This window comes from Hordeum vulgare, chromosome 4H, assembly GCF_904849725.1.
Source record: "Hordeum vulgare subsp. vulgare chromosome 4H, MorexV3_pseudomolecules_assembly, whole genome shotgun sequence".
Taxonomy (NCBI): Eukaryota; Viridiplantae; Streptophyta; class Magnoliopsida; order Poales; family Poaceae; genus Hordeum; species Hordeum vulgare.
The window spans coordinates 581,630,140-581,646,066 of NC_058521.1; the positions used below are offsets into that span (position 1 = coordinate 581,630,140).

The 15,927-nt window shown below is 46.6% G+C and overlaps 1 non-coding gene across 1 annotated transcript; it reads left to right on the forward strand.

Moving 5' to 3' along the window:
* The first annotated feature begins 12,003 nt into the window (after positions 1-12,003).
* On the forward strand, positions 12,004-12,075 carry TRNAK-UUU. Its single transcript has one exon. It is a non-coding gene; the product is annotated as a tRNA-Lys (tRNA).
* Positions 12,076-15,927: the final 3,852 nt, after the last annotated feature.

Below are 15,927 nucleotides of genomic sequence, written 5' to 3' on the forward strand. Positions count from 1 at the left end.
CCATACAAATGATGCACTAGAGCTAAGAGTAAGTGAAAGCTCTTAAAGAAAACTAGTGGGTGTGCATCCAACTTGCTTGCTCACGAAGACCTAAGGCAATTTTGAGGAAGCCTATCATTGGAATATACAAGCCAAGTTTTATAATGAGAATTTCCCACTAGCTATATGATGGTGGCAAAACGAGAGACTCTCAATCATGAAGATCATGGTGCTCAAAATCCACAAGTGTGGAAAAAGTGGTACATTGTCCCTTCTCTCTTTTTCTCTCATTTTTTATTTATTTATTTTGGTGGGTTCTTTGGCCTCTTTTTTATGGGCTTCTTTGGTCTCTTTTATTTCCTCACATGGGACAATGCTCCAATAATGATGATCATCACACTTTCAACTCAAAACTTAGAGCAATTATGACTCTATATGGAATGCCTTCGGTAGTGTATCGTGGCAACGATCTAGAATGGCATAGACATCAATGGAAACATCATGCTAGCTATCTTACGATCATGCAAAGGCAATGTAGACGTGGTGGCACATATCATGGTGGTAGTTGCATGGCAATATATCTCGTAATGACTTTGAAAAAGCCATAGTAGGTAGGTATGGTGGCTGTTTTCAGGGAGGCTAATGGTGGGTTTTGTGCACCGGCGAAAGTTGCATGGCACTAAGAAGATAGTGATGGTGGAAGGTGAAAGTGCATCTAAACCATGGACTCAACATTAGTCATGAAGAACTCATATACTTGTTGCAAAAGTTTTATTAGTAATCGAAACAAAGCATTCAACGCATACTCCTAGGAGAAGGGTTGGTAGGTATAAACCATCGCGCGATCCCGACCGCCACGCAAAGTATGACAATCAATATACTAATCATGCTCAGATTTCATCACATAGCGGTTCACCATATGTGCATGCTACGGGAATCACTAACTTCAACACAAGTATTTCTAGATCCACAACACCTTACTAGCATGATTTCAATATTACCATAACCACAACTCAAAACTAATTGAGATGAATCAAACTTCTCTAACTATTCAATGCACATGAAGGAGGAAGTTTTAGTATCCCTTTGGATAACTACCCCTTTTTTAGACTACTTTCAAAGCATAGATCAACTACCAAGCCACGCACCGCTGCGCTCTAAAAGATATAAGTGAAGCACAAGAGCAAAAGTATCTAGCTCAAAAGATATAAGTGAAGCACATGTGAGCTGAATTGTCTACCAAAAGATATAAGTGAAGCTCGACAAAATCACGGTGTGTGCACGTCTCTCTCTCTAGGTGTGCAGCAAGGATGATTGTGTCACAACAAAAATAAAAGACTCCTACGATACAAGACGCTCCAAGCAAAAACACATAACATGTGGTGAATAAAAATATAGCCCCAAGTAACGTTACCGATGGATTGAAGACGAGAGTGGGGATGTCTTCCCGGGGCATCCCCAAGCTTAGGCTTTTACGACATCCTTGAATCTCTTGGGGTGCCTTGGGCATCCCCAAGCTTGAGCTCTTTCCACTCTTTATCTCTTTGTCCATAAGAACTTCACCCAAAACTTGAAAACTTCACAACACGAAACTTAAACAGAAACTCGTGATAACATTAGTACAAGAAAGCAAACCACCACTTCCTTAGGTACTGTAGCAAACTTAAATTCTACTTGTGCTGATGTTGGGTTACTGTACTTTCAATCTTCCATGGCTAATACCCCCCCGATACTATCCATAGTTTCATCAAAATAAGCAACCAGCACAACAAAAACAGAATCTGTTAACAGCAGACCAGTCTGTAGAAATCTATATATTTCGTATACCTCTGGTACTTCAAAAATTCTGAACAATTACGAAAGTCTGAATAATTTGCGAAGCAATCAGCACCAAAAAGAATCAACTCAAATCTCTTACAGAAAAAAAATGAAAATTCTTATCGTGAGCAGAAAGTTTCTATCTTTCCCAGCATGACCAAACGATCATCCTCAAGACTAATCATAACGGTTTTGCTTGGCACAAACGCAAAAAGAAACACAAAAAACACAATCATAACAGAATTATGAAAGTGTGGAAAACACAAAACAGAAAGAAAAAGGATAGATTCGTTGGGTTGCCTCCCAACAAGCGCTTTTGTTTAATGACCTTAGCTAGGCATTGAATGATGCTCTCACAAAAGACAAGAATTGAAGCATAACAAGAGCATCCTAAAGCATGTGAAAATCACTTCTAAGTCTAACATAATTCCTATGCATAGGCATTTTGTAGGAAAACAAATTGTCAAGACAACTAATAGTTGCCATATGCAAGGAAGAAGAAAGAGATAATAGCAATCTCAACATAACGAGAGGTAATTTGGTAACATGAAAGTTTCTACCAAAATATTTTCCTCTCTCATAGCAATTACATGTGGGATCATATTCAAATTCAACAATATAGCTATCCCATAGGATATTCTTTTCATGATCCACATGCATGCAAAGTTGACGCTCTTCAAAAATAGTGGGATTATCATCAAATAAAGTCATGACTTCTCCAATCCCACTTCCAGTATTGTTGCAAATATCATATTCATCATGAGGTTTGAACAAAATTTCAAAATCATAAGAAAGATCATCACCCCGATCATGATTATTGCAACAAGTAGTGGACAAAGCAAAACTAGCATCCCCAAGCTTAGGGTTTTGCATATTTTTAGCATGATTGTCACTAATAGGATTTGTAGTGAAATCATTGCAATCATGCTTTTCATCCAAGGAGCCCTCGTGAATCACTTCATGAATTTCTTCCTCACAATTTTCAGATTCACGCATCTTATGCAAAACTCCAAAGGAATAGACAATTTACCTCAACTCAATAGCAATTTGTTCCACACGAGTGGGTCTCTTAAAGACAATAGCAAGTGGATGAGGATCCATATCACTAGATTTTCAGCAAGCGAAGATGCAAGCATATTGAGGGTACGTGGCACACAAGCGAACAGAAAGCAAGCGAGAGAAAAGGGCGAACGAAAAGGCAAAGGAGAAAGGCAAATGAAAACGGCAAATGAGAAAGGCAAATGAAAACGGCAAATGTGAAGTGGGGGAGAGGAAAACGAGAGGCAACTGGCAACAAAAGTAAATGCAAGAGAAGAGTTTGTGAGACCTACTTGGATAGATCTTGATTTCTCCTCCCCGGCAATGACGCCAGAAATACTTCTGATGTCAGCTGTGTATCCCCGGCAATGGCGCCAGAAATTCTTCTGCTACTGCAACAAAAGACCTTCCAACGGCGCCAGAAATGGGAGTGTTGCTTGATACTCCTCAGCAACGGCACCAGGAATCCTTTAGCTGCGGCTACGCCTTAAGGGACTTCCTAGGCAAGTATGCAAAGGATTTCCACCGTGGCCTTGGAGCCTTGCGTTGGTGTTCCCTCGAAGCGGAAAGGGTGATGTAGCATATCGATGGTAAGTATTTCCCTCAGTTTGAGAACCAAGGTATCAATCGGGCGGAAGAGTATCTCAAGATCCTGCACAAACACAAAAGCTTGCACCCAACGCTATGAAGGGGTTGTCAATCCCTTATAGATTGTTTGCCAAGTGAGAACTGAAAGCAACAAAGTAACAAAGCAAAGTAAAAGCAGAGTTGTAAACAATGAATGTGAATAGACTCGGGGGCCGTAGTGTTTAGTAGTGGCTTCTCTCATGAAAGCGAGTAGACGGTGCGTGAACAAATTACCGTCGAGCAATTGATAGAACTATGCAGAGTCGTGACGATATCTATGCAATGATTATTTCTATAGGCATCACGTCCGAAACAAGTAGACCGATACTTTCTGCATCTACTACTATTACACCACACATCGACCGCTATCCATCATGCATCTAGTGTATTAAGTCCATAAGAACAGAGTAACGCCTTAAGCAAGATGGCATGATGTAGAGGGATAATCTCAAACCAATGATAAAAACCCCATCTTTTTACCCTTGATGGCAACTGCTTGATGTGTGCCTTGCTGGCGCTAGTGTCACTGGGAAAGGTCACCACATGGCAGAACCCAAAACCAAGCACTTCTCCCATTGCAAGAATCATAGATCTAGTTGGCCAAACAAAACCCAAGACTCGGAGAGACTTACAAGGATATCAAATCATGCATATAAGAAATCAGCAAAGACTCAAATATATATCATAGATAATCTGATCACAAGTCCACAATGATCGGATCTCGACAAACACACCGCCAAAGAAGATTACAACGGATAGATCTCCATGAAGATCATGTAGAACTTTGTATTGAAGATCCAAGAGAGAGAAGAAGCCATCTAGCTACTAACTACGGACCCGTAGGTCTGAATTGAACTACTCACGAGTCATTGGAGGGGCGATGATGATGATGAAGAAGCCCTCCAGCTCCAAAGTCCCCTCCGGCAGGGCGCCGGGAAGGATCTCAAGATGAGATCTCGCGGAAACGGAAGCTTGTGGCAGCGGAAAAGTATTTTCGAGGCTCCCGTGATTTTTTGCGGAGTATTTGGGAATATATAGGTGCAAAACCTAGGTCAGGAGGTGGCCAGGGAAGCCACAAGCTTGCCCACCGCCGCCTCCCCCCTGGTGGCGTGGTGCAAGGTTGTGGGCTCCCTGGGGCCCACCTGGCTTGGCCCAAAGGCTCCCTGGTCTTCTTTCGTTCGGGAAAATATCATTTCGGGGATTTTATTCTGTTTGGACTCCATTCCAAAATCAGATCTGAAAAGAGTCAAAAACACGGAAAAAACAGGAACTGACACTTGGCACTGAATCAATAAGTTAGTCCCCAAAAAGATATAAAAAGGTACATAAAACATACAAAGAAGACAAGATAACAACGTGAAACCATCAAAAATTATAGATACATTTGAGACGTATCACTGCACACCTTTTTGAGAGAGAGAGACATGCACTCATCGTGATTTTGCTAGAATTCTCATAGTGCTTCACTTATATCTTTTGAGCTAGATACTTTTGCTCTAGTGCTTCACTTATATATTTTGAGCTAGATACTTTTGCTCTAGTGCTACACTTATATCTTTTAGAGCACGGCGGTGCGTGACTTGGTAGTTGGCTTATGCTATCAAAGTAGTCGCAAAGGTGATAGGTACTCAAAGAGGATGCAAAAACCTCCATCTTCATGTGCACTGAGTAGAAAGAGAAGTTTTGATTCCTCTCAATTAGTTTTGGGACGTGGATTTAGTAATATTAAGAGTTATGTTAGTAAGGTGTTGTGAATCTAGAAATACTTGTGTTGAAGTTAGTGATTCCCGTAGCATGCACATATGGTGAACCTCTATGTTAGGAAGTCGGAGCATAATTGATCTATTGATTGTCATCCTTTGTGTTGAGGTCTGGATCGCGCGATGGTTAAAACCTACCAACCCTTCCCCTAGGAGTATGCGTTTAGCACTTTGTTTCGATTACTAATAAAAACTTTTGCAATAAGTATGTGAGTTCTTCATGACTAATGTGAGTCCATGGTATAGATGCACTTTCACCTTCCACCATTGCTAGCCTCTTTAGTGCCGCGCAATTCTCGCCGGTACACAAACCCACCATATGCCTTCCTCAAAACACCCACCATACCTACCTATTATGGCATTTTCATAGCTATTCCAAGATATATTGCCATGCAACTCCCACCGTTCCGTCTCATGACTTGTGCCGTCACTCTCATATTGCCATTGCATGATCGTAAGATAGCTAGCGAGATGTTTCAACGTCATACGCCATGCTAGATCGTTGCACATCCCGGTACACTGTCGGAGGCATTTCCTATAGAGTCATCATCATTTTGAGCTTTGAAGCTGTGAGTAAATAAAAGTGTGATGATCATCATTATTAGAGCATTGTCCCATGTGAGGAAATATTAAAAAAAAGAGGCCAAAGAGCCCAAAAAAAGAGAAAAAAAAAGAAAGAGGCCTAAGAGCCCAAATGAAAAAAAGAGAGAAAAAGAGAGAAGGGACAATGCTACTATGTTTTTTCACACTTGTGCTACATAATAGCACCATGTTCTTCATGATTGAGAGCTTCTTGCTTTGTCACTACCATATGCTAGTGGGAATCTTCATTACGTAACTTGGCTTGTATATCCCAATGATGGGCTTCCTCAAAATTGCCCTAGGTCTTCGTGAGCAAGCAAGTTGGATGCACACCCACTTGTTTTCCTTTTGATCTTTCACATACTTATAGCTCTAGTTCTTCTCTTTTATGGCAATCCCTACTCATTCACATTGATATCTATTAATGGCATCTCCATAGCCCTTTGATATGTCGAGTCAATGTGACCATCTCCTCCTTTTTATCTCACAACCACCACCACACTCTATTCCACTTATAGTGCTATATCCATGGCTCGCGCTCATGTATTGCGTGATAGTTATAAAAAGTTTGAGAAAGTAAGAGTGCGAAAACAATTACTTGGCCAATACCGGGGTTGTGCAAGATTTACATTAGTTGTGTGAGGATGATGGAGCATAGCCAGACTATATGATTTTGTAGGGATAACTTTCCTTGGCCTTGTTATTTTGAAAGTTCATGATTACCTTGCTAGTTTGCTTGAAGTATTATTGTTTTCATGTCAATAGCAAACTATTGTTTTGAATCTTACAGATCTGAACATTCATGTCACGTGAAAGAAGTTGCAAAGGACAACTATGCTAGGTAGCATTCCACATCAAAAAATCATTCTTTTTCACTTCCCTACTCGAGGACGAGCAAGAGTTAAGCTTGGGGATGCTTGATTCGTCTCCAACGTATCTATAATTTTTGATGGTTTCATGTTATTATCTTGTCAAACTTTGGAAGTTTTGCATGCCTTTTATATATTTTTTGGGACTAACTTATTGACTCAGTGCCAAGTGCCAGTTCCTGTTTTTCCATGTTTTTGACCCCTTTAAGAGGAGATTTTGAAACGGAGACCAAACGGAAGAAAATCCCTGAAAAGATTTTGTCGTAACGGAAGAAGATCGAGAAGCTTGGGAGCCAAGGCAAGGAAGCCTCAAGGGCCCCACAAGCCCCCACCCCGCGGCCCACAGGCTTGTGGGCCCCCCTGGGCGCCCTCTGCCCTAGGGTTTGCGCCTATATATTCCCTAAAAATCCCAAAAAATCAGGAGATCATCAAAATCACTTTTCCGCCACCGCAAGCTTCTGTCTTCGAAAGATCCCATCTGGGGCACGTTCTGGTGCCCTGCCGGAGGGGGGATTCAGACACGGAGGTCTTTTTCATCAACACCATGACCTCTCCGATGATGCGTGAGTAGTTCACCATAGACCTACGGGTCCATAGCTAGTAACTAGATGGCTTCTTCTCTCTCTTGGATCTTCAATACAAAGTTCTCCATGATCTTCATGGAGATCTATCCGATGTAATCTTCTTTTGCGGTGTGTTTGTCGAGATCCGATGAATTGTGGATTTATGATCAGATTATCTATGAATCTTATTTGAGTTTCTTCTGTTCTCTCTTATGCATGATTTCATATCCTTGTAATTCTCTTAGAGTTGTGGGTTTTGTCTGGCTAACTAGATCTATGATTTTTGCAATGGGAGAAGTGTTTGGTTTTGGGTTCATACCATGCGGTGACCTCACCCAGTGACAGAAGGGGCAGCGAGGCACGCATCGTGTTGTTGCCATCAAGGGTAAAAAGATGGGGTTTTCATCATTGGTTTGAGATTATCCCTCTACATCATGTCATCTTGCTTAAGGCGTTACTATGTTCGTCATGAACTCAATACACTACATGCATGCTGGATAGCGGTCGATGTGTGGAGTAATAGTAGTAGATGCAGAAAGTATCGGTCTACTTGTCTCGGACGTGATGCCTATATGTATGATCATTGCCTTAGATATCTTCATGACTTTGCGCGGTTCTATCAATTGCTCGACAGTAATTTGTTTACCCACCGTGATATTTGTTATTTTGAGAGAAGCCTCTAGTGAACACTATGCCCCCGGGTCTACTCCACACCATATTTTCAGCCTACACTTTTACTTCGTTGCACTTTTCGCCTTCAGATCTCACTTTGCAAACAATCTTGAAGGGATTGACAACCCCTTTGAAGCGTTGGGTGCAAGCTCTTTTGTGTTTGCGCAGGTACTATGGACTTGACGAGACCCTCCTTCTGGATCGATACCTTGGTTCTCAAACTGAGCGAAATACTTACTGCTCCTGTGCTGCATCACCCTTTCCTCTTCAAGGGAAAAACCGACGCAAACAAGAGAAGTAGCATGAAGAATTCCTGGCGTTGCTTGGGAAGGACTTTTGTTTCCGTAGCACTAGATAGTTGATCAATGATAGGCAAGGTTTTCTCACTATGTGCAAAGTGTTGTTGGTTGATAACTGGATCACATCATTAGGAGAATCATGTGATGGACTAGACCCAAACTATAAACGTAGCATATCGATCGTGTCGTTTTATTGCTATAGTTTTCTGCGTGTCAAGTATTTGTTCCTATGACCATGAGATCATATAACTCACTAGCACCGGAGGAATACCTTGTGTGCATCAAATGTCACAACATAACTTGGTGACTATAAAGGTGCTCTACAGGTATCTCCGAAGGTGTCCGTTGAGTTAGTATGGATCAAGACTGGGATTTGTCACTCCGTGTGACGGAGAGGTATATCGGGGCCCACTCGGTAATACAACATCACACACATGCCTTGCAAGCAATGTGACTAAGTGTAAGTCACGGGATCTTGTATTACGAAACGAGTAAAGAGACTTGCCGGTAACGAGATTGATATAGGTATGCGCATACCAACGATCAAATCTCGGGCAAGTAACATACCGAAGGACAAAGGGAATGACATACGGGATTATATGAATCCTTGACACTGAGGTTCAGTCGATAAGATCTTCGGAGAATAGGTAGGATTCAATATGGCCATCCAGGTCCCGCTATTGGATATTGACCGAGGAGTACCTCAGGGCATGTCTACATAGTTCTCGAACCCGCAGGGTTTGCACACTTAAGGTTCGATGATGTTTTAATACAGTTGAGTTATATGTGTGCTTACCGAATGTTCTTCGGAGTCCCGGATGAGATCACAGACGTCACGAGGGTTTCCAGAATGGTCTGGAAATGAAGATTGATATATAGGATGACTTCATTTGGTTACCGGAAGGTTTTCGGGCATTACCGGGAATGTACCGGGAGTGAAGAATGGGTTCCGGAAGTTCACTGGGAGGGGGGCAACCCTTCTGGGGGAAGACCAAAGGCCCTAGGGGTGGCTCACTAGCCCTTAGTGGGCTGGTGGGACAGCCCAAGAGGGCCTATGCGCCAAGAAAGAAAAACAAAAGAAAAGAGAAAAAAAGGTGGGAAGGAAGAGAAGGACTCCACTTTCCAATCCTAGTTGGACTAGGATTGGAGTAGGACTCCTCCTCCTCCCTAGCCGGCGCACCCTTGAGGGATTGACCCTCAAGGCAAGCCTCCTCCCCCTCCCTCCTATATATAGTGGTGATTTAGGGCTGATTTGAGACAACTTGTGCCACATGCAACTCAGATCTAGACACCATAGTTTTACCTCTAGATCGTATTTCTGCGGAGCTCGGGCGGAGCCCTACAGGAGTAGATCCTTCACCACCACCGGAGCGCCTACACGCTGCCGGAGAACTCATCTACTTCTCTGCCTTGCTTGCTGGATCAAGAAGGCCAAGATCATCGTCGAGTTGTACGTGTGCTGAACGCGGAGGTGTCGTCCGTTCGGCACTAGATCGGAGCGGATGGTGGGACGGATCGCGGGACGGTTCGTGGGACGGTTCACGGGGCGGATCGAGGGACGTGAGGATGTTCCACTACATCAACCGCGTTTCTTAACGCTTCTTGATGTGCGATCTACAAGGGTACGTAGATCCAAATCTCCTCTCGTAGATGGACATCACCATGATAGGTCTTCGTGCGCGTAGGAAACTTTTTGTTTCCCATGCGACGTTCCCCAACAGTACCCTCCCGGCACTACAGATACACTACCGATGAGCCCGAAACATTTCCGGTAACCAAAACAGGACTTCCTATATATTAGTCTTTACCTCCCGAGCATTCCGAAGCTCCTCTTGACGTCTGGGATCTCATCCGGGACTTTAAACAGCCTTCAGTCACCAACACCTATAACTCAACTATACCGAAATGTCACCGAACCTTAAGTGTGCAGACCATGCGGGTTCGAGAACTATGCAGACATGACCTGAGACATTCTCCGGTCAATTACCAATAGCGGGACCTAGATGCCCATATTGGCTCCTACATATTCTACGAAGATCTTATCGGTTGAACCTCTATGTCATGGATTCAGTTAATCCCATACGATGTTCCCTTTGTCCTTCGGCATGTTACTTGCCCAAGATTCGATCGTCGGTATCTCCCTACCTAGTTCAATCTTGTTACCGGCAAGTCTCTTTACTCGTTCCGTAATACAAGATCTCGTGACTAACTCCTTAGTCACATTGCTTGCCAGGTTTATTGTGATGTTGTATTACCGAGTGGGCCCCGAGATACCTCTCCGTCATACGGAGTGACAAATCCGTGTCTCGATTCACACCAACCCAACAGACACCTTCGGAGATACCTGTAGAGCACATTTGTAGTCACCCGGTTACGTTGCGACGTTTGATACACACAAGCATTCCTCCGGGGTCCGGGAGTTGCATGATCTCATGGTCATAGGAGCATATACATTGACATGGAGAAAACAGTAGCAATAAACTGACATGATCGTATGCTACGTTCATAGTTTGGGTATTTTCCATCACATCATTCTCCTAATGATGTGATTCCGTTATCAAGTGACAACACTTGTCTATGGCTAGGAAACCTTAACCATCTTTGATCAACGAGCTAGTCAACTAGAGGCTTACTAGGGACAGTGTGTTGTATATGCATCCACACATGTATTTGAGTTTTCATTCAATACAATTCTAGTATGGATAATAAACGATTATCATGAACAAGAAAATATAATAATAACTAATTTATTATTTCCTCTAGGGAATATTTCCAACAAGATCTGCACCGGCCGCCGGCACCAACCTAGGAGAAGGAGTTCACTACTGCCACCCCACGCCACCTGCAACGGCCATGCCGATGCAGCCCTACGAAGCGCGCCCCACCTCTCTGCCGCAACCAAGACCCACCGTCCCGGCCTAGTAGAGCCCCCCAACGTCGTCAGCCCCGCCCGCGAGCCGAGCCGAGGCATCCAGCCCGCGCCACCTCGGCCCCCGCCGCCTGCCCGCTAGGATAGCCGTCATGCCCAGGCGCGCACCACCCGCCTTGCCGTCCCCAGCCCGCGCCACGAGCAGCCATTGTCGTGCTGATCTGGCGCCACCACAGCAGCCCCCGTACACCCGCCACCAACTGCGCCGCCCGAAGCCCGGCACGAGCACCAGAGCCCATAGCCCCAAGCGCCCGCGCCCAGGGCGGAGGGGCCGTTTAGCGCCGACCCTGACCACCATGAAAACGCGAGGGCCCCGCCGTCGCCGGCTCCGGTCGGTCTTTGCCGGGCCGAGCACCGGGGCGACGGCAAGAGAGGCGGGAGAGGGAGGGGAGGGGGCTGGACGGTGGATCTGGGATCCCCCCGATCGCTGTGCACGGGCGACACGGGAGGGAGAGGGGAGAGCACACACTTGCTCCTGTGCAGGAGGCGACAAACATATTTCTCACGCTCTAATTAAGGTACTTCAAGGTTTAGATAGTCCATGGAGGTTTTCCTTGGAAATCGGAGTGTAGAGGTAGTTAGTGAGTATTACCTCCGTTCCAGTATATAAGTCATTCGCGTAGTTTTAGGTCGATAATTTAACTATCTAAATATGTATAATATGTGATAAAAAATATATATTTAGAAACTACATCCGTGTAGAAATCTAGTGATATATTTTTCATGACATGTAACACATATTTAATACCTCAAAACGATAACTTAAAACTACGTGAATGACTTATACACCGGAATAGAGGGAGTAGAAAGGAAGCTTTTCCTTTTGGATGAAGTCGCATCGGTTTCTTTAGCATGGTAAATCACAATGCCGACCTAGCTCAGTGGTAGAGCGCGTGGCTTTTAACCACGTGGCCGTGGGTTCGATCCCCACGGTCGGCGTTTCATTTTTTTTAAACTGCCAGTCTGCCACTGCTAAATTGTACGTAGTAGAAATACAATCAGCTTTGTAAAAGCATCTCCAATATCACAAAAAGAATGTAGTTGAAACTGCTAATGCTAATATCGGTTTTATCCGATGTTTTTGAACTGCGAATGCCCCATGATCATCGTGTAAATGCTAATGTCAGTTTTTATTAGTGTAGAGATGTTTATAGCGATTTTTTGTCAACGATCGACATCCTGGTTCGTTGCAGAAGAAATACAATCAACTTCGTAAAAGCATCTTCACCTGCAGAAAAAACAGAAAAAACACGCACTTGAAACTGCTAATGCTAATGTCGGTTTTATCTTTTTTTAGCAGACTACAATCAAAGTTGTTCACATACACGAGCGTACACTTACCTTTATGAACACACACACCCACACCCTATCCCTATGAGCATCTTTAAGAAACTAAGCCAACACATCATCTTAAGATTGATAAAGTCACCACCGACGTCTTCGTTGTCAACGGAAACGTATCCTTCCACTGATAGCACATCACCGAAAAACTTGAAATAAATCCAGGAAAATGAAAGCACCAACGTCAAATCTGGGACTTCAACTCTGACGGACATGGGATACCACAGTCCTCCTAACCATCAAACCATGAGTTGGTTTGCAATGTCGGTTTTATCTGTGTAGAGATACTTTTAGATAGTTAATGCTAATCCTCATGGTGGGCTTTCTTGTGTTTTACATTCTTTTAAGATAAATGTTTGTGGCCGGTGTGTCGGCCGAAGATTGGGTCAGTCGCATGCTATCACACGCTCCTGCTTCTTCCATTTCCAACACCGCGGCAGCAAGCGGTGACGGCGCGCGGCACCGGCGAGGCCGTCCACTACCCCCGCATCGATAGGGAGCTGCGACGGCGAGCAGCCCCGGCGAGCGGTGACGGCAACAAGCCCTGGCGAATGGCACCCAGCCTCGGCGAGGCTGTCGTCTCCCCCGTCCCCGCGCGCACAACCACCTCTTTTCCCATCTCTGACGAACGAAATGCATAACTGCAACGGCGAGGCACACCCACAACACAAGGATGATGGAACCAACATCGATTTTTGCTACATGCTTCAACCGCCATCACAATTTGCTACAAGCGGCATCGCTATCTGCTACCACCAGTGTCGCATTTTGCTACATCACACATGGATTCACGATTTTTTCTACAGCCGACAACAAAAAAAGCTAAATCCGGCGACATGATGTGTTGCAACAAAGTTTATGGTGGCGACGGCGGCGCTGCGATTTATGCTGCAACCGACAACAGAAAAATCTACAACCAGCCGTCAATTTTGCTACAACCGACAACGAAAAAAGCTACATCCGATGACATGATTTGGTGCAACGGCCCCGACGAAGTTCGTGGTGGCGGTGATGGCGCTGCGATTTTTGCTCCAACCGGCAGCAGAGAAAGCTACCACCGGCGATCAATTTTGCTACAACCATGTCTCTGGATGCGCAGTGGCCGTCAGTCGCGGACGAGTGCGAGGTGGCGGCATGGGATGCGGAGGCGCAGGGGGGAGGCGGTACGGCGGGGCTCGATCCATGACAGCAATGGCTAGCGCGACGACGAGGAGGACATGGGCGGCGCAACGTGGAGCGACGGGGACGACAGGAGACACGACACGACATGAGGAAGACGAAGTAAAGGACGAACTGTTTTTCTCGGTGGGATCCAACTGCCCACGCACTTAGATCCAACGGTTGCGATGTGACCGGCCCCAAATTTGGGCCGACGCGTCGGCGCCTATCATTGCCCTTCTTTTAAACTGCTAATGCTAATGTCAGTTTTATCCATATAGACATGTTTGTTAGAGGATTTTTTATCAACAAACGAAATTCTGGTTCATTAAGGAAGAAATACAGTCAGCTTCATAAAAGCATCTTCAACAACAGACAAAAAAGGAAGTTGAAACCAAAAAAATGATTTCCTTTTATAGTCTTCTGGGCCAAAAAGGGCTCCAATAACACTTCATTACATTTTTGGGCTATAAAACCTCTAGTAGCGAACCAAAATCTACATAACATCCGTTGTTTTGGGTCCATACCAAAAAAGAGGTATACGTGTATTATATTTGGACATCACTAAGGTCAACTCCACCGCGCGACCTTAAACGGACGTCTGGTTTGGTCGGATTTTGTTCGTTTGGGACATCAATGGGTTCGTCCATGTCCACATCTGTCTGTTGGGTCGTGCGTGCGCCCACCGCGCGGCCGCACCCCAAGTCACGTCCGTGCTGGACGTGATTAAAAAAATAGAAAAACTTAACTTAAAAGTGAATAAACGCAGCTAAAAACTTAAAACATAATAACATTAACATAAAAAAGGCCCAGTTTTCACGGCCACAAAACGGCCCAGTTTGACATAATTAACATTAAAAAAAGTCCATCGATGTCGTGGCCGTCGCCGTCTTCACTGCCCGCCAGTGTCGTCGTCGTGTCGCTGACGAGGTCGACGTAGGCCGACGGTCCCTGGTGCGCGGGGGCGGGATGGAAGCTGGCAGGTGCCTGGAGCACCTCCTCCCGTGGCGAGGGGTCCCGCTCCGGTGACCGCGGCGGCGTGGGGCACCAGTTCACGCCCCCCCACTGCCTGCGCCATCTCCGACGTCGTGCACGACCAACTCCAATGCTAGCCCACCAGATTCGTAGGGAACGCGGCCACCACCTCCTCCTCCATCTGCTCGGGGATGGCAACATCGCCGGCTGCAGAGAGGGCCATCGCGCGGTCTATGCCCAGCCATTGGCATTCATCATGCGTCATCATGGAGTCCTCCATGACACGCTGCATGAGCCGGGCCTCCTCCTCCTTCGTCATGCGAGGAGGTGGAGGTGGTGACGGAGAGGGGAAGGCGATGGCGTGGGCGTGAGGCCGCGCACCCGTGTACGCCCGCGCACCTCCCGTGCCCGCCGCAGCCCCGCGGTCGTGCCGACAAAGTAGGAGGAGCACCGCACGTCGTGCTCGTCCCTGAGCCAAGTGTCCCAGAGGGTGGAGTCGGCGGCGTACCTGTCATCGTAGTACAGGTCGTCGCGGAGGAGGCGGCGGCGGCGCTCGATCTCGTCGCGACGCGCACGGCCGCTCGTCGGCACCGGCGGGATCGGGACCCGGTCGGCGGAGAGGTGCCATCCGTTGGGGAGGTGGACGTCGCTCCACGGGACCAGCGTCCTCGTCTCCCAGTAGCGCCGGCATATCTCAGCGCTGAGGTACTGCCGGTCGCGCTGGCCGGCCGGCCTAGGGCCGATGGTGAAGGGAGCCGCGACGGAGGCACAGCACGGTGGCGATGCGGCCTCCTCCTTCACGGAGCCGCGGCGGCGTCCCGACGAGGAGCCAGCCTCGCAGTCGTGCTTCCCCTTGTGGTCGTAGTTCCACAACCCCATGGCTGCGAGGTGGGCGGCCGGCGAGTTCGAGGAGGCTAGGGTTTGGCTGTCGGGTTTCGAGGAGGCCACGGGGTGGCAATTGGAACTGTGGACAACGACCGGTCAACGACTACCCCATTCAAGAAGGACCGCGACCGTTCCATGGGCGGATGACAGGAGGGCCCGGTCGCTCGTGCGCATTGATGTGGGCGGGTGGGAGGTAGGTGGCCGCCTGCCACGCGGCCCCGGCGCGGACGAGCGCGCGTCCGTTTGATGTCCGCCGCGACCCAAACCCTGCGCAAGTTTGCGCTCGAAATGGATCGTCGTGAACACAAAACGGACAAGATGGGTCCGGGCCGTCTCGCGTTGGGCCGACCGGTTTGTCCCTTTTACCCCAAACGGACGAGGCCGGATAGGATGGGGTCGCGCAGTGGAGTTGGCCTAACACTCGGACCAAAA